Raw genomic sequence first — 18,273 nt, 5'->3', positions numbered from 1 at the left:
TGTATATACTTTCATGGTTGTGTGTGGTCTTCCCCTAAAATAAAGGTGTATTCCTAAAGACCAGGGACTATTTTTTAAATTGTTTTTGTATTTGTAGCACCTTGAACAGGGCCTCAAAAAAAGAATAGGGCCCAGTCTTGTGATTTCATTGGCATAAGGAACTCTCCCCCAAGAGGAATAGCCCTCTGCCAATGCACCTTCTGGATTGAGTGATTACTGAAAGTTTAAGTGACTTGCCCAGGGCTGCACAGCCCATAGGCATGAGAAGTGGGATCTGAATCCAGATCTTCCTGAGTCAAGGTGAGGTCTCTAACCACCACCTACTGCAGGCATTGAGTGAAAGTTGTTTATGGATAGCATCAAACAATGGCGGGGCTGCCCTTTGCCTCCTCATTCCTCTCTCCTCTGACTGCCAAGGTTGAGGTATCTGCTTAGGATTCCGTGACTGTCTCCTGATGACTTACTTGAACATGTTTCATCTTGTTTTAGAGTATGCAGGATTCCAGCGTGACCTCATTATGATTGAAAAAGACAACCGGACTCGGTAGGTTAAATACAAGACAGATTATCCCACTGGGTTCCATCCTGGCCCCTTCCTACACTTGCTGTGTGAGCTTGGCTTACCCTAACTTAACCTCTAAGAAATCCAGCACAAAGCAGCCTCCAAGAGATGTGGGGAAGAGACCTTAATTAATAGCCCTAGAAGATGTGAGGACCAGCTAAAAGGCTGATGCATCGTCATGCTGTTCCTGCCAGCCCTGAGAACAGTCCGGTAATTATTTTCTTTTCTGCATGATATATAGCTTGGAAAAATGCTTCTACCCGCCATGAAGCATTTCAGATTGCTTCTCTCCCCCACTTGCTTTTCCCCCAGCAGCTTGTTCATTATGGCAGCCGAATCTTATTAGCATGATGCATTCCTGGGCTTGTGGAGGCTTTGTGGTTAAAAGCCCCGTTAATCTCCAAGGGATTCACCTTGTATGACTTAAATGTCTGTTTCACTTAAACATACCTTTGAAAGGACTAGGAACTCTTTTATTTGAAATGGCTAGAGGATACCTGGGCCTGGGGTCAGGAAGACTCCGCTTCCTGAGTTCCAATCTGACCCCAGACACTTAGTAGCCATATGTCCCTGGAGCGGTCCATCCTCCATTCAGCCACTAAAGCAAAGGTCTGAGCATGTCATCCCCCTACTCAATAAACTCCAGGGGCTCACTATTGCCTCGAGGATCAAATACAAAATCTTCAAAGCCCTTCATGACAAAACCTTCTCCTACTTCTCCCATTATACTCATCAATCCAGTGACAGCTGCCTCCTGGCTGTGTCAAAGACACTCCAACACTTGATTCCAGGCATTTTCTCTGGCTGTCCCCCATGCCTGGGATGCTCACCCTCCAAATCTCCACCTGCTGACTTTCCTGGCTTCCTTTAAGGCCTGCTCCAGGAATCCTTCCTCGGCTCTTAATTCTAGCACCTTTCTCTGTGCATTATTTGCTATTTGTCCCATATGTAGCTTGTTACATATTTGTTTGCTTGCCTCTCTCCTTAGATTGTGAACTTCTGGAGGGTAGGGACTGTCCTATGTCTCTCTGTGTGTCTCCAGTGCTAGACAATGTCTGGCACATTGTAGACACTTAATAAATGTTTATTTATTGACTAAACTATTCTTTGTCACGAAAATTCCTGGGAGCTCACACCAAACCTGAGTGCTTCTTACATATTCCAGGGGATATTTCTCACTAGGCTGCAGAGACTACCAGACAGCTTTGGACATGTCCAGTTCCTGCTAAATCATGCCTCAGTGAAGCCTTCAAATCAGGAACTTTCTTGAAAGTTGTACTCAACTTGACCTTAATTATTCCTGGTTCTTCACCTTCTTATTCCTATATCCTTCAGGTATTAGGAAATGCTTACCAAGGCCCCTTATGGATTGTTTGTGCCTGACCCGTGCTACAGCCTTCCAAGCTCACAGTGATCTGATCAGTCAGTCATATACACCGTACCTTGATCTCAACATAGTGATGCCATTTTGGTCCTCTTCCAGCACAAAGGACAGCACCAATAAAGTCCCCAATTTTCTTTCATCAGAGACATGATTAGTACCTTAAATCTGGCCTCATAGTTTCATCCAGCCTTCTGCAGATTCTACATATGTTGTAGGCAATTCAAGGACGCATACAGCTGCTTTGCTTTGTAGTTGCAAAGTTTTCAAATCTTTTATCTCATTCCAGCAAGAAAACTGATCAATTATCAGCCAGTTTCAAGTCACTAAGCCTGTTCTTTACTGTTTTTCCTTTGAATCCCAGAGTTCCATGCAAGTTACAATGCCACTAGGCAAGTTGACAGTGTGTAAATACTGAGGAAATGACATGAGGCCAATGAGCAACTAGCCAGGGCAAAGTGATTCTTCTAAGCAACAGAGCTGGGGAATGTTCACAGCTACCTGGGTTCTAATCTTCTCCACAATGTGATCAGCTCTAAAAACAAAAGCTAAATGAGTATTTTAGTCCAAATGAAAGTCTGAAAAGTGAATGTACAATGAGTCTGTCATGGAGTGTTTGTTCCCATAGAGCGCCACACTGATGCTTTGTTCCCTTCTTCAAGCAGAATTGCTCTCAGTTCTGCACTAATGATTTCCTCCCATGCCCCATGTATAGACATTAAATTGGGTGATCAAAGGGGTTTGGAGTGTGTCTGTGGTAGGGGAAGAAATGGGGGAGGGGAACCACCTCATGCAAGATCTAGCGGGTCCTAGCAAGCTGAAGAAGGTTCATGTAGGGATCTAAGTATTGGAAGTGACAACCTGATACTAAGTTATTTTCAAGCTTTTTGAAATGTGGATGGTGGCAGGAAAGGAGATGGACCTGGTATCACTCCTCCTTCTCCCCTTGGCTTCCAATCAGGACAAAAGATGTAGAAAAGGTGCAATCCCCAAATACTAACAGATTAAAGATGCGGCTTCATCTTTGGAGAAGGGAATCCCTTGACTTTCAAAGCTAGCAGAGCTGAGGATACAGGAGAAGAAAAATACTGCCCTACCCTTAGAGGCAGAAATAAGGAATAGGTTCTATGTTCTAAAAAGAACATTGATCAATTGAAGAATGACCAGAAGACAGTGACTAGGGTGTCAACGGAAGATTAGTTCAAAGTACTGGGGATTCTTAGCTTAGCAATGATAAAACTTACAGCAGCCATGCATTAGAAGGACTGTGAGATTGAAAAGGGAATACCCTTGTTCTATCTGACTCTGAGTTTTTCTAACAATTAGCTTTTAAAAAATTACTGGTATTTTATCTTTTCCTAATTACATGCTAAGACAATTTTTAGCATTCATTTTTACAAGATTTGGGGTTCCAAATTTTTCTCCCTCCCTCGCCTCCCCTCTTCCTAAAATGGTAGGCAGTTTGATATAAATTATACATGTGCTATTGTGTAAAACATATTTCCATGTTAGTCATAGTTGTGAAAGAAGAAACAGATCAAAAGGGGAAAAAATCACAAAAAAGAATACAGTAAGTGAAAAAGTGTACTTCTCAATCTGCATTCGGAGTCTATCAGTTCTTTATCTGGATATGGATAACATTCTTCTTCATGAGTCCTTTGTACTTGCCTTGAATCTTTGTGTTGCTGAGAGGAGCTGAGTCATTTATAGATGATCATACAATGTTACTGATACTAGATACAGTGTCTTCCTGGTTCTGCTCATTTCACTTTGCATCAGTTCATACAAGTCTTTCCAGGTTTTTTCTAAAATCTGCTTATCATTTGTTATTACATAATAGTATTTTTCATTATATTCATATACTTTTTGCTAACAATTAGAACCTTGGCAAAGTGGAATGGGCTACCACAGATAGTAATGGGTTCCTCTTTACCCTTCTAGGGTCTTCATGCAAATATTGGGTGGTCATTTGTAAGCTCATTTTATTCTCATTTTATCCTCATTTTATAGATGAGGAAACTGAGGTTGTAGATGGGCTTCTTCAGATGTGCATTGAGTTTGAAAGACTCTGATCTCCCTTCAAACTGTGAGGTTGCATGATTTCCTGAAACCTCTCCATCTTTTTCATAACAACAGTCTGAGGGACAATGCTTCACAAAATCTAGATGTACTATGTCTATAAGATACATGAACTTGGGGGTGGAGGTGAGAACAAAATAATCATTATTATTATACTTCCATTACACCCTCATGAACTCAATATTATACCCTAATGTATCATAATCTCCACATTAAGTGGGATGAAAGGCTTTCAAAGTACAAAGATGGATCAGAAGGAAACAGACCCTGGGGGAACAGCATCATGTTCAGAAAAACTGCCTGCCATTCTGTCTGCCCCTGGAGCTGTTGTCCCAAAAATGAGGAGTCAAGAAACAAGCTGACATCCTAATACTTTTATTCAACCATAAAAAGCATCCATTGTATCTGCCTGGGCAACAGTCTACAGAACATTAAACTTAAACAAAAAAAATAGCATGCTGTTAGCTTGTCCTAGGACCATTTTTATCTGAACTTCATCAAAAACAATGAGGAAATTAAACAAAAATAGAAACTGGCATTTATCTGGCCCTCTGAGGTTTGCAAAGGGCTTTACATACATTAGTTCATTTGAGTGTCTCTGTTTTCTTGTAATGAGGGACTACAGATGGCATTATCCTAATTTTACAGATGAGGAAACTGAGACTGGAAAAATTTTAGTGCTTCTCCCAGAGTTTCTTGCCTGGTCAAGTGTCTGTGGTAAGATTTCAACCCAAATCTTTCTGTCTCTATTGCAGTGGCATTTTATTTGGGCTTTAAATGATGGACAGGAAGAGAGCAAGGGAGTTCACTCCAGCTATCACCACCCAGAGATGTGAGGGTGTAGTGTCAAATTCAACGGCCATCGAAGTTAGGTGGGAGCATAATCAGTGTGGAGAAAGGGGAGGAACATGATCCAAGACTGATATAGTATGGTGGTACCCACAAAGGAAGAAGGAGCAGGAAGAGGAAGAGAAGGAGGGAGAGGAGGAGAAGGAGGAGAAAAAGAAGCCACCCTAGGTTCTACCAAAGATGGCAGACCCAGAACTCAACCCAAATTCTAGATGCTGCCTGAACATGGAGGGCTATGGTGAGACTCCTCTTATTTATGGAAGCCAGAGCAAAGATTACATTCAGTTTTTTGGCTGCCACATCACAGCTATTAGCTAATGCTTTTAGATCTTTTTTAAGATGAACAGTTATCTGGTCATAACTGCCCCTCCTAGTTACTGTCAGTAACAACTCATACATAAATGTAGAAAGTCATGAGGTTCAATGGAGGTATAGAGTCAGGGTGGGGGGGGTGTAGGCTTGGGAGAACAAGGATGAATCAAGAGGCCGAAATTCACCATAAACATCGGATCATGTGGCATAATGGAAGAAGGAATGAATTTAGAGTGAAAGGTCTAGGGTTCAAATCCCAATTTTAATATTTACTACGTGTGTGACCTTGGATAAGTGTCAATTAGTTTCCCCAGGGTCTCTGTTTCCATAACTGGAAAATGAAAGGGTTGGATTAGCTGCTGTATATTGCTCTGTTCTTCTATGAAATCTTTCTTTTGTTAGCATTATCAATAATGTAAAGACACAGGTTTCCAGGACAGATAAAAAAAAATCTGGGTTCCTATAATCTGATCCTATTGGCAAAAATGGGAATTCTTCCATTCACCCTGTAGTCAAAAAGACCTCTGAGTTAAGAAATATGTTGTAAGCTCTCCTCTTAGAGCCTTCGCTTAAATCCTTTCTGTTCCAAAGCTCCTGGGATATGAGGTCATCATCAACTGCCTTGATGTCAACTGCTTCAGAATCACAAGATGGAAAATGTGATTCACCACGGCCTTTGAAAAACACTGTTGGGGGAAATGGAAGGCATCAGTACAGTTCACAATGAGTGGGGGCATTTAGGCTCTGAACTTATAAGCAGCTGGTCTTGCCTTTAATCACTGTTCTAAAGTCAGCCAGAACTACAGTCTGCTCACTGGCATGAACAAGATTGGGGCGGGGTCACCACAGTCCAGCTCAATGGGGAGGGTTTGCTGTCACCCACTTAGCATGGCTATAGAGATGGTGAAAATGGAAAGCTTGGAGCTGAAAGCCCGGGTTGGAGCCAGAGCTATCTGCATTATCTCCTCAGATCTCTTCCCATCCTTCACTTTGATATGTAGAGTCATCCAGAGGGATCTCTTGCCTAAGACATTTCAACATGCCCCAAAATGAAGAATAATTCCCAGTTCTGAGCCAAGAACACAAGGAAAACAAAAGGCCACATTAACAAGCAATCCCCACTGGAGTTGCCCATCCCCATGCTGATCAAAGGGCACTTACCTTTGGCCTCTTGCAGAGGGCTGTCTGTTCTATTCCATTGGGCTTAACTTCTCAGTGTTACTCATCTTGTCCAGGAAAACCACCCCCTTCCACAGGGATGTTTTTCTCTTCTCCATACTTGATTTTTTGCCAGTTCTTATGTTACAGGAACCCTCACTAGAGTCCAAGAAAAGCAGTCCAGGGGAGATTCTAGGGACAGAACTCAAGGCTGCATTGGGGGAAGACACAGACTCTAGGACGCTGGTCCCCACTGACATAAAGCCCCTAAGTCTGCCAGTGAGAAGACTGATCCTAGGAAGAGGGGCAAGGTGATACCAGACAAATTTACCAGTGGCAGGGACAACAGGGAGAGGAAGTCCATCATCTGGGAGCTTCCTATTTTAACCAATTATTTTTGTTAACCAGTTGCCAAATTCAATTTTTCACACCTGCAAGAGTACTCTCTAAATCTGGGTGTCCTGAAGAAAAGCTCTAATCACTCCACCCTAATTATGACTCTGATTGACAAATATTAGCACAGTCCTTAATATGATGGGAATGGATAAAGATCCAAACTCAAAGAAAGAAGGTGAAAAACAACATTTACTCCCCATCAATTCTTCAAGAGGAGAAGTGACCCACAGTATGGAGGGCCATTGTAGGAGTCAGGAAGGTCTGGTCTCCAGTTTGCTCTCCAACACATCCTGACTGTGTGGCCCTGGATGTCACATAACATCTGGTGCTCTAGAAATTCTCTGAAGTCAGAAGCTGTGGAGAAGATGCTGACCTTCTGTGGTGTAACGGCAAGGGAATTGGAAGATCTTCCTTGCCCCTTAACAGGACTCACTTGGAGCCCAACAATAGAAGCTTGCTTAGGGGAGGCTTGTTTTTCAGGAAGGCCCTCACCTTTTGTTACTTTGTAATTAAGCATTGGGTCAGGAGGATTGTGATGTCCTCAGACCCTGAAGAAGGGTATATATACTCTGAGGTGAGGTTTTGCTTTGGGGCTCACTTATGGGAAGAGTTGTGTGATTTGATCAGATGAGACTCTGGGCAGCCCTTGAAAACCCATATATTGGTAGTTCTTCTCTCTCTAGTAACTATGTATGTATGTAATGGTCAGACAGCTAGAAGTCCTGTCTGTTTGTCTGTAAATTGTGTTATTTTCTCTGTATTTTTTGTCTGCTTGTAATTTCTGCTTTTATTTTCTATTGTTTCCAAAGCATTCTTAATTAGCAAACAGGGATGGGAAGTTCAGGATACTGACTTTCTCCCTGAACTAAGTAAATGACATATATGTTTGATTGAAGTAAGGTTGTTAACCCCTTATGAGTTGCTTTCCTTTAGAAAAGCAGATCAAAGAACCTGTGCTAGCAGCCATCCTGGGTATGCAGGGGTGCTTGCTGCTACACATGGTAGAAGTGGGTTCCTCATGAGGGAGTGCCCTACACCAGTGAAAATGCTGTTCCAGCAAAAAGGAAATCATTAACAAAACTTGGTGGCTGTGCAGGGCATAGAGGCCTGGGCCTGGAACCAGGAAGACCTGAGTTCAAATCCAGTCTCATATTTTACTTCATATGTGACCCTGAGCAAGACACTTTAATCTACCTGCCTCAGTTTTCTCAGTTGTAAAATGGAGTGAGAATAAGAGTTTCTGCCTCCAAGAATTGTCGTGAGGAGTAAACAAAAACTGTAGAAACCAGCCCTTTCTCAGGAAAAAACAACACTTTTTAAATGTTTTGAGTTGGGGAAAGTGTGCTTTTTTCTCAAATAATATTTGACCTAAAGAAAGAAAACGTCATCAGTTCTTTTAAAATGATTTGTATTTGATGTTCTATTTACAGATTGACCTTTTGGGGGACCTTTTCCTCATGGGTCGCAGAAGAGATGACATGATATCATTTTTTAATGGCTGCCACCATGGAAAAGTGTGTCTATTCAATTCTGATAAACATTAGAGAGTCATAGAAGTTGGGTTCAGATCCTGGTTCTGATCTCACTAGCTTCTTAGCCTTAGATAGTCCTTTAGCCTCTCTAGCCTCAGTTTCCTTCTCTGTAAAATGAGGGGAATGAACTAGATGACTCCAATCTCTGAGAAAAGAATCAGGACTGGAGAGGAGGTGTGCAAAGAAGTGGAAGGGTGCTGGGATTGGAAGCACTGAGTTCAAATCCCAGCTCTGTCTCTTACTTTATATAAAATTTTGGGTGAGTCCCTCCCCTTCTCTGGGCCTTGATTTTCTCATATGTAAGATGAGATGATTGGACCAGCTGATCTCCAAGAACATGCTAGCTCTAAATCTGTGATCCCCTAAATGATCCCAGGTCATATTAACAATGGTCAGCTAACTGAGTGTCCTAATTGTGTGATGCTATCCATTGAGTGAATGCAAACTCTGCCCCAGGGACTTCCTTCAAGGAATCCATCCTTGTCCTCTTCCAGGTAGGGTAGCCTCTTTAAAGCCAAGCACTAGCAGCTTTCCAGAAGGCTGCTGCTGTGAACAATTTTCAAGGTTCTGATTACATAGTGTATCAAACTTTCTATTTATTCAATAACAACTCAGAGCAAAATATTCACAGAAAATCAAAGTACAGGATTCATAATGTTACAACTTATCACAGAAAATCAAAATACAGCATTCACTATGTCAAACTCAACAACTTATCACTAAAATGGCCATATACATATAGTTTTCACCAAAGTGGTCACAGTTTTCAACAAAGTATAATAATTTAGTAACTCAATCATCCGATCATCCTTAATTCAATCAATCTTAAGGAGGAGAGCCTCCTTAATCCTTAACTCACTAATCCTTAAGGAGGGACACAAAGTATAATAGTCCCACCCATGGGATGAAATTAAGTCACAATATTAGTCACTGCTCAGTACTCCCTTAAGGGGTAGTGGAAAATACACAGGCCATCCACTCCTAGGTCACAAGTAAGTTACAATTTTATCAGTCACTACTCAGTATCCACGGAGAGGTTTTCTCATCTTGACTCCAGGCAGGTAGCTCCTACCTGAATCCACCAAACGGTCACCTGGGTTCAAAGGCAGACAGCTCCCAGCTCTTTGTCCAGCTCTCCATGCAGTTCCTGCTCCACATTGAAGCTCAGTGTCCAGTCCATCTCAAATCCTTCACAGTCTCTGTTCCTGGGAAGAGAAAACTTAATAGAGCTACAGACAGACAACATACCAACACCACAGTCATTCTTCTCTGGCAGCTCCAGCTAGCCCTTGGAAGTCTTCAGTAACTCTGTTCTCAAAATCAAAATCACTTTCTCCATGGAAGTTCCAGTTCATCATCATCAGCCAAGCCTTCACATTCTCTCTGAGAGAAATTCTCTCTCTCTCTCTCTCTCTCTCTCTCTCTCTCTCTCTCTCTCTCTCTCTCTCTCTCTCTCTCTGTCTCTCTCTCTCTGTCTCTCTCTCTGTCTCTCTCTCTCTCTCTCCTCTGTCTCTGTCTCTCTCTGTCTGTCTCTCTCTCTCTCTGTCTCTCTCTCTGTCTCCAGCAGCAGCTGCTCTGCCTCCAGATGCTTGTCCCAAGTTCTGCTTGTCCAGCTTGTGCTCTTCCTTAAATACAGTATAACTCCACCCTGTTCAGCTCCTTCCTGTTACATCAGCAACAGGGCATCATACTTTCTCTTTCTTTAACAGAGGCTTAATTTAAAACTAGGTGATAAGTACCTCTCGGCTTTCCAATACAAAGGGATCTTCAAATTTCATCACAGCTCCCAGCTGACTTTTTGGTTTGACCATTTGTGAAGTCTGGAGTTTCTTCTCTCCTATTCAAGTCACCAAATGTCTAAGGACTGGTGCCTGGTGTGTCAATGGGATCCAGTCATCCATCCCTGATTGCTAATTAAGAATGCTTTAGAAACAATAATAATAAACATTTATTTATCATACAATGATACATATTATATAACAATATAATATTTTAGATAATATACTGTATATAAAACATATAATTTATTATTATTATTTATGTATCACTTTAAGATTTTTCAAAGTGCTTTGCAAATATTTATCATTTGATGCTCACAACAACCCCAGAGGTAAGGTGCTATTATTAGCCTCCTCTTACAGATAAGGAAACTAAGACAGGCTTAGGTTAAGTGACTTGACCAAGGTCACACAACAAGTTAGTGTCAGAGGCAGGATTTGAACTCTTATTTTTTCTAACTCCAACCCCTCACTCTATACATTGGAGGCTTGCTATTCCCAAGTAAAGAAATAAATAACAAAGTACGCCAGTGGTATCAAACTCAGATAGAAATAGGTTACAGATAATGAACCCTGCAGCCACACAGTGACTTAGAAAGTCATAAGTTAATATTGTCAGTGTCCCATCAAGTTTCTTTATTTTGTTAATTAATTCAAAAATGACAAAGAAGAAAATGCAAATGCTTCAGGAGCTGTGGGAAAATAAGTGTTTTAATACATTTTGGACTGGTCCAGCCATTCTGCAAAGCAATTTGGAAGTCTGCCCAAAAAGTTATTAAATTGTGCCATACCCTTTTACCCAGTGATATTAGTACTAGGCCTATATCCCAAAGAGATCGAAAAAAGGAGGGGAAGGCAGAGAACATTTGTTGAATGTCTACTCTGTACCAGGCACGGTGCCAAGAACTTTGCAAATATTATCAGAATTTACTCCTTATAACAACCCTAGGAGGTAGGTGCTATTGTGATCTACATTTTACAGATGAGGAAACTGAGGCAACAAATGCCCCATATCTATAAAAATATTCACCACAGCTCTTCTGGTAGTGGCAAATAACTGGAAACCACAGGACTGACCCTCATTTGCAGAATGACTGACCACATAATGGAACACCATAATGCCATAAGAAATCATAAAGAGAGTATTGCAGGAATAACGATAGTTAGCATTTATATGGTGCTTAAAGGTTTGCAAAGCACTTTACCCATATTAAGTCATTTGATCCTCATAACAATACTGGGATATAAAGGCTGTTATGATCACCATTTTACAGGTGAAAAAACGGCAGTACATAAAGGTTCAATGGCATGCCCAGGGTCACATGGCTAGTACATGTCTGAGGACGGATTTGAATTGAGTTTTCCTGACTCCTGATCCAATGTTCCATCTACTATCTTCCAGAAAGAGAGAAGCCTGGGAAGACTTGCATGAACAGATGCAGAGTGAAGTGAGAGGTTAAAAGATGAATAATTTGTATCATTAAAAAAATATTGTTTAGCCAAAACAAACTTTGAAAGCCATAAGAACTCTGATCAACATTGTAACCAGCTCTGATTTCAGAGGACCAAGAAAGGAGCTCACTACCTTCCTTTCCCCTGCCCCCCCTCCCCCAATCACAGAGAGGGGGTGGATGCAGGGGGCAAAGAGAGGCATATTTCTGGAAAAAGTCAAGGGGAAAATTAGTTCTGCCTGACTGTGCATATCTGTTCCAGAGTTCATGGTTTTTGTTTTCTTTTCCAATGTTTTAGGGTGGTGGAGAAAAAATAATTTGCCTTGATTGGAAAAACAATTAAATGTTTTGTTTAAACCAAATCCTTGGGGGAAAGTATTCCATTTGCTTTTCTCTGGATCTTCAGTACTTAGCACAGAGCTTGGTGAGTAGTTGGGGCTTAAGAAATGCTTATTAATTTGATTAAATAAGAAGGAGGAGGCGGATTGAGCTCTGTCACTCTCCTTCTCTCTCCCTACCTTGCAGGGAGATAGAGCTTTTTTAATGACAAATGCCTGATAGCATTAAGTTTTTTTTTTCTTTTTTCCCCACAGAGTTAAACTAAGATCCAAGGAATCATTTGTTTTGGTGCTCCCTGAAGGTCCAGTTTTTTTTTAATTGGGTATTTATTACAGAATTCACATTTAATGTTCTGTTTGCAGCTTTGGGACAATATGAACTGGAAAAGAAACTTAACAAACGTATAACCATTGTTCTTTTTTTTCTCTTTAGGTTTTTTTTTTTTTTTCTTTTCTCTTTTAAATGTTTGTTCTTTTAGTTTAAAACATTCAGTTCAACAAGTTTTTGAGTTCCGAATCTCCCCTCCTCCCTCTCCTCCTCCCTCCCCTTCCCTGGTGGCATGCAACCTAATAAAGGTTCTACATATAACATCACATTAAACAGTCAAATTGCAAAGAAGAATTGTAACCAATGGAATGAACAATGAGAAAGAAGAAGCCAAAGCAAACAGCACGAGAGCGAGTGCTTTGCTTCAGTCTGCATTCACACTCAGTAATTCTTACTCTAGACGTGGACAGCCCTCTCCTTCAAGTCTTCTGGAGTTGTCTTATAGCCTTGCATTGCTGAGAGGAGCCCAGTCTATCAAAGTCGGTCATCACAGATGCAATGTGTCTGCAATTGTGTACAAAGTTCTCCTGATTCTGCTCTTCTTACGAAACATCAGTTTATGTAAGTCTCTCCAGGTAAAAATGAAGTCCATCTGCTCCTCATATCTTAAAGCACAATAGCATTTCATCACAATCATATATCACAACTTGTTTAGCCATTCCCCAATTGATGGGCATCCCCTTGACTTCCAATTCTTTGCCACCACAAAAAGAGGTGCTAAAAATATTTTTGTACATACAGATCCTCATTCCACTTGTGTGATCTCTTTGGAATACAGCCCTAGAAGTGGTATTGCTGGGTCAAAGGGTATGCATGTTTTTATAGCTCTTTGAGCATAGCTCCAAATTACTTTCCAGAATGGTTGGGTCAGTTTGCAACTCTACCAACAATGATTAGTATTCCAGTTTTCCCACGTCTCCAGCATTTATAATTTTCCTCTTTTGTCATGTTAGCCAATCTAACAGATAAGATGTGGTACCTAAGAGTTGTTTTAATTTGCATTTCTTTAATCAATAGTAATTTAGAGCATTTTATATGATTATAGAGATCTTTAATTTCTTCCTCTGAAAATTGCCTGTTCATATTCTTTGACCATGAAGTTATGTTTTGTAACCAGACTTTATCTACATCTTTCCCCAACTCCCAACACACACACACACACACACACACACACACACACACACACACACATGCATTGCATAAGAAATTCAGGTGGTTTTTTCAGAGTAGCTTGGAGTCTTCAGTGAAAAAGGAAAGAAAGGAAGGGAGGGAGGGAAAGATGGGAGGAGGGGAGAGAGAGCTTGGACAGAAAGATAAATTAATTTAAACATGCTTAGTTTTGAAATCATGATTATGGTTTTGGGTTTTGAGAATTTTGCTTTCAAAAATTTTTTTTTCAAAAGCTGATGATTCCCTGGGCATTTTACATGGCAATAATTGGTCATAATGGGTGGATTTATGTGCATTTTCTGAGTGCTATTTAGGAGATGATCCCAGAAGCTAATCCATGGGCTGAGTGCAACAGGGCTCCCCTCTGAAACTGAGCTGTCTGATTATCTCCCGTCCCTCTCCTCAGGACAAGTACTTCAGGTGAACCTTGAAAGCCTTGACCATGAAGGCGTTAGGTGGGGGGAGGTGGGTTCTGTTCTGGTCCCTCTTCTCTGAAATCACAGCTCTTTGGAAGGCATCAGAGCAGGAAAGGTGAAACAGCAGAAGTTGTATGAGCAAAAACCAGCTCTGATCTCTCCTCTAGTTCCTGACCCATGGCTACCTCGTACTGGTCCAACTATTGGACTTCAGAAGTTCCTCTGCCCATGAGATAAAGTGAAGACCATGGTGAAAGGCCTGACTTTTCTGGGGGCAGAAATGATCCTTTAAGTCCAGCTAGTTTCTGGGGCCCTTGGAGTCCCCCATGTCCCCAGAGACCAGTTCCCATGGTCAGAGCCAGCTAGGATGTCTCCAAATGGCTTTCCCAGGAGACTGTCAGACTGTCTGACTTCCATTGAGAGGAGAAGGAGATTAGGAAGCTTTACAAATATTTATCAAAAGGATTTACAGATGCTTAGCTTTTACAGTTCTCTGTCAATGCAGCTACTGCTGGCATCAACAACCCCCAAAGTGGAATCCACAGTTTCAGAACCACAGAAATCAGGCTCCCCCTAAGGAACAGGAATTGTCTCCTGATCCTCACAAAGGACCCTGGGCTCAGTTCAACATCCCTCTGGAGGTGCTAAGATCCTTGCTTGTCAATCACCCTTGGATAGATTACACTATGGTGCATCAGGGTGCGAAGCACAAGGGTAAGGAAGGGGTGCTCACCAATATAAGGTCTTACATGTAGGTTCAAAAAATCACCTTCACCAGGAGCGGGGAAGGGGTGTGGGCATGGCCAAAGCAATTGGCACCATAGAGAGGGCACTGACTCCCGGGTCAGAGGACCCCAATTCAAAGTCCACCTCTAATGTTTGCTACTAGGGATCTTGGATGAGTCACCTGACTGCTCTAAGTCTGTTCTCTCAGCTTTTAAATGAAGACAAGACGACCTCTGAGCTGACTTCTAGCTCTGGTTCTAGCATCCTGAGAGTGAAAAAGTGCTGGGGGTCTTAGTGGAACACAAGTTCAATATGAGTCAGTAGGGTAATAAATTCAGCTGCATCATTAGCAGATACAACAACCAATAAAACCTCAAGCAACATGAAGGGGGGCTGAGTGTCCAGGACTAGAGGGGCGATGGCACTGCTATCCTCAGCTTTGGGCAGATGACATCTGGAGGGAGGGCAATGGTCTGCCTGTGGCTTCATGTCTGTGGAAGGCCATTGGTAAGCTGGTCAGTCGGACAACAAACATTTATTTAACACCTGCTATTTGCCAGGCACGGTTCTAAGAGCTGGAGATACAAGCACTGATGACTGTCCCAGAAAGAACAATGTGGATGGTGAAGAACCCCAAAGTCATCCCTGTGAAACTGGCTGGAAGCACAGGGCACATTCAGCCTGGAGGAGAGGAGGGCAGATTGGGAGCACTGAGAGAGCCATCTTTGTGCTTCTCAGCCCCAGAGTCCAGGGCCAGGAGCTTGGTCTGGGAGGTGAAAAGAGAACAGACTCCATGTCAGGGGGAATGCCTATGTGTGATGGCCAGAATGCAGCACAGCAGCACCTTTGCCTTGAGGATGATGACCTCCCAGACGATATTTAAGCACTTACAGCTGAGCCTAGCACATAGTAGGTGAGTAGGTGCTTAATAAATAATTGTTCCTTTATCTCCCCCATTAAAGGTTATTTCAGGTGTCTGAAGCAAACAATCACTAAGTACCTGTTTGGAGGGCATTATTCCCTCCGGGAGGTCTTACACCTCAATGGAGGTGAGAACATCCAGAGAAACTCCCCCCTCCATCCTCAAGAGCTCATCATGCCTTCCTGCATACACAGGAAAGGGAAGAGTGCCAGATATGTAAACGTCCTGATTTCATTGGGAAGTAAGCTTGTATGCACAAAATTTAAATATCTATTGTTTGTTATCACAAATGGAAAAAGTAAGGACGATGTTAGCTGTCTATACATAATTCTTTGGTTTTTCAACATTCACAAATGAGACAGCTGTGAAGTAGGGAATGGAGAGCTGGCCTCGGGGGAGGGGAGAGACCAAGACAGACAGAAAGAGAGGGAGAGAGAGGGGAAAGGGGGAGGGGAGGGGAGGAGACAGAGACACAGAGGCAGAGTGAGGGGAGAGAACAACTACATCAATAGACAGACGGACTGCTAGGTGGTTATGAGCAGGTCAAATCCAGCATCTTATGTGCACTGACTATCTGACCTTGGGCAAGTCCCTTAACTTCTCAGCGCACCGAGCACCAGTATTGCATTTCAGTTGGAGACAAAACACGAGCCTGCCCTGGCAGAGCTCCCCTTGCTGATGAGATCCTGGCTGCAGCCCCAATGTCCAGGGTTGCACCACTGGAGACACAGATCTGACAACCATTGGGAGCAAGGAAGAGAAGGCAGCGGAGTGAGGGGAGAACAGCCCTGGGTGGGTGCCGGGCCAGGCAGACCTAGTCCAGGGGCACCTCAGAGCCACGTGGCCGGGAACGTCAGTTTCCATCTCAGGAGGCTGCCTGCTCATCTAATAAAGGAGGGTCCACACACCTGCAGCTCCTCCTTCAGCAGACCCACAAGAGGATCAAAGGGGAGGTTGGATGGAGAAGACTTCCGACCTTAAAGAAAAATGCTACAGAAACATCAGCTGTTAGTGTAACTTGTGACATAGAGGAGAATGAGCTGCGGGGCTACAACCTTCTGGAAAAGTATTGAGGAAGGAGCTATCCTCGAAAGCTGGCCCGGACTCGGGCGAGGCTGCCCTCCAGTGAGGCTGGCCTCCTTTCCTTTTTCCTTTTTTACAATCAAAGCAAGTCCAAGAAGATTCTTAAATGCTGCCTCTGCTGTGGATGGAAGCATGGGTGGAGAAATCCCCTTGGAGCTGCTTTGTCCATCCCAGACAAGCCTTCCCAATGTGTTCAGCCTGTATTTGAGCAATTTACACAATAATGAAAGGAGAAGGAAAGAGGAAAAAATGAGGATTTCATTATTTTGCTTGTTGAACGACAGCCAAGGGCTTGTACCTCTCCCTTCAGAACAAGATGATTTTGTAATGATATCACCTCTTACCACATCCCAGATCTCAGCCGATGAAGCCCAAGAGTCATCTGAGATGCCTCATAAAGTATGGGAGATGATCTTCTGCCCCATTTCCTTAATATTCATTTTTCTGGCCTTTCCTAAAAGACCCTCAGCTCTTGGCTGCTCTAGAAGGCCATTAAGCCAAGCCCATGGCTTGAAGCCCCCCCCCCCCCTTGGCTTCCCCATCCCAAACCTCTTTCCTGTAACTAGAAACATCGAATGAAAATAATGAGCATAAAATGAAAACATCAAAATAGTAAAACAATAATACTCCAAAAGGGGAAGAACGTGCAGTTCCTTTCAAGCTGTGCCCACATCACTGACCATGCTGGCAAACTCAAGCATCCTGGCCCACTTTAAGGAACATCTTAAAGCCACAGCATCAACAGTGACCAAAGCATTCTCATTTCCAGACACCAGCCGGCCCATTGTGTTTTACAGGCCACCCCATTATAACCAGTGGATGAAGCAGCTGGAGCATGCATCCAGTTTCTCCAACAGCACCGGGTGTTTGCCCTAACTTAATAGGATGATTTGCAGGCAAATCCTACAGAAACTGTTTATTTTCTCCTAGAATCAATGTCTGCACCAACCAAATGAACAGAAGCCCCTGCTGTCATGAATAAACTCACCAGTTAGAGTCTCTGAGAGTGTGTGCTTATAAACTAATGTATAGGGACTTTAATGACAATGATAAAGACTAAAATAAGAGTTTGAATAAACTATTCAATGTAAAAATAGTAAAATGCTATGAGGAAAATGATAGAAAAGAAATCCAACAGCTAATTGTTCATTGGCCTCATCCCTTTGAATTCCAACTGCTATTAATTACTGCTTAAATAGATGTTAGGATTTCCTCCCCTGGGCTCGGAACACAGAGGCTCACAGACACAGCCTGTAACTGTAACATACTTCTAGCTGAGCTCCCCTAACTGATCCTGATTAACCAATTACGACTTTGTCTAAGCCAATGCTTTACTCATTGGAAGTTCCCAGCATCCTCGTAGAATGAGAATTACCTTTCTTTGGGCAATTTCTCTCTAGTTGTCTTCAGCCTCTATCCTGTTTCTCCAGGAAAAAAAAAAAGGAGAGAATGTTATTATGAACTTGGGGCCACAGCTTGATTTCCCTGAAGTGGTTCTGTTCTAATTAGGTGAGAGTTTGCTCTGGTAAACACGCTTCTATGGCCTTCCCTCCTCAGCCTCCGCCCTCCACAGATCTGGCTGCCTCTGGCTGATCGCCCTCCACAGATCTGATCACCCTCCACAGGTCTCACTGCCTCCACAGGTCTCACTGCCTCTGGCTGATGAGGAGGAGGGCAGATTGGAAAAAGGTTCTCAGCCTCTGGGATCTTTCCAGCTTGAGTGTGTGCTAAAGGCCAGGCCCTTTGTTCCTATGGCCCACTTTACTGTGCACATAGCTTCAAAAGGACGGCC

The 18,273-nt window shown here is 42.7% G+C and overlaps 2 long non-coding RNA genes across 2 annotated transcripts; one reads left to right on the top strand and one right to left on the bottom strand.

The window, feature by feature from the left end:
- The first annotated feature begins 344 nt into the window (after nt 1-344).
- On the top strand, nt 345-15,796 carry LOC138165952 (uncharacterized). The gene is made up of 3 exons (XR_011169499.1): nt 345-772; nt 12,565-12,725; nt 15,037-15,796. It is a non-coding gene; the product is annotated as an uncharacterized lncRNA (long non-coding RNA).
- Nucleotides 8,499-12,691, bottom strand: LOC138165953 (uncharacterized). The gene is made up of 3 exons (XR_011169500.1): nt 12,560-12,691; nt 10,009-10,192; nt 8,499-9,474 (listed from the first exon to the last, which is right to left on the bottom strand). It is a non-coding gene; the product is annotated as an uncharacterized lncRNA (long non-coding RNA).
- Nucleotides 15,797-18,273: the final 2,477 nt, after the last annotated feature.

This window comes from Petaurus breviceps, unplaced genomic scaffold, assembly GCF_028583685.1.
Source record: "Petaurus breviceps papuanus isolate PSGF00001 unplaced genomic scaffold, PetGlider_PUasm1.0 218, whole genome shotgun sequence".
NCBI lineage: Eukaryota > Metazoa > Chordata > Mammalia > Diprotodontia > Petauridae > Petaurus > Petaurus breviceps.
The sequence above is the reverse complement of the archived record's forward strand: the minus strand, read 5'-3'. Positions and strand labels throughout refer to the sequence as shown.